This window comes from Trachymyrmex cornetzi, unplaced genomic scaffold (genome assembly GCF_001594075.2).
Source record: "Trachymyrmex cornetzi isolate Tcor2-1 unplaced genomic scaffold, Tcor1.1 scaffold1591, whole genome shotgun sequence".
Lineage (NCBI taxonomy): Eukaryota > Metazoa > Arthropoda > Insecta > Hymenoptera > Formicidae > Trachymyrmex > Trachymyrmex cornetzi.
Genome location: NW_017296192.1, coordinates 60,503 through 61,310, shown reverse-complemented (window position 1 = coordinate 61,310; position 808 = coordinate 60,503).

The following is an 808-nucleotide window of genomic DNA, read 5'->3' as shown; positions in this document are numbered from 1 at the left end:
ACTGCGAGCAGACGTGTTCCATCGGATGTGGTTCTTATGTTCCGTGATTCTTGACTTCAGTTGTCTACACATCTGTCCAACATAACTCGCGTCGCAGCTCTTGCACGAAATGTTATAAACAACCTTCGACTTCTTATCTTATTACTATTTATAAGATTTCGTGCAAGAGCTGCGACGCGAGTTATGTTGGACAGACGTATAGACAACTGAAGTCAAGAATCACGGAACATAAGAACCACATCCGATGGAACACGTCTGCTCGCAGTGTTATAACGGAACATCGGTTGCAAGATGGACACAATTTTGACTGGGACAGTGTTGCAATATTGGACGAGGAACCTTTACAGGAAGAGATTGATTTCGGAGATGATATTCATCAGAAGACAAACGCATGGACTCAACCTACAGACGGATGGAGGGGCTTCCGAAGGCCTACCTCCCGATTATAGATAAACTATAAAAGCTCGAGTTGTTGTCACGTCTTGTTAGTAGGTGTCGCTCGTACACAGTAATAAGTCCTTCTGACGAAATTTTTTTATCATTTTACAATTTTCATTAGTACTAACTAATAACTAAAAAAGTGACTCACTGTGTCTGATACCGACTGGTCAACATATCAGGAACCGGTTCTTGAATTATTCATAATATTGTTTGCGATACGGTACTTTGTAATCGTGGTGAGCGTCCCTATTTTCGGTTAGTTTTTCGATAAATTAGTTTCTATATTCTTTAATTTGACATTTTTAATATTTTCCTTCTTTTTCATTTTCTTTTCTTTCTTTTTATTTAATTCTGACATTTAAATTCT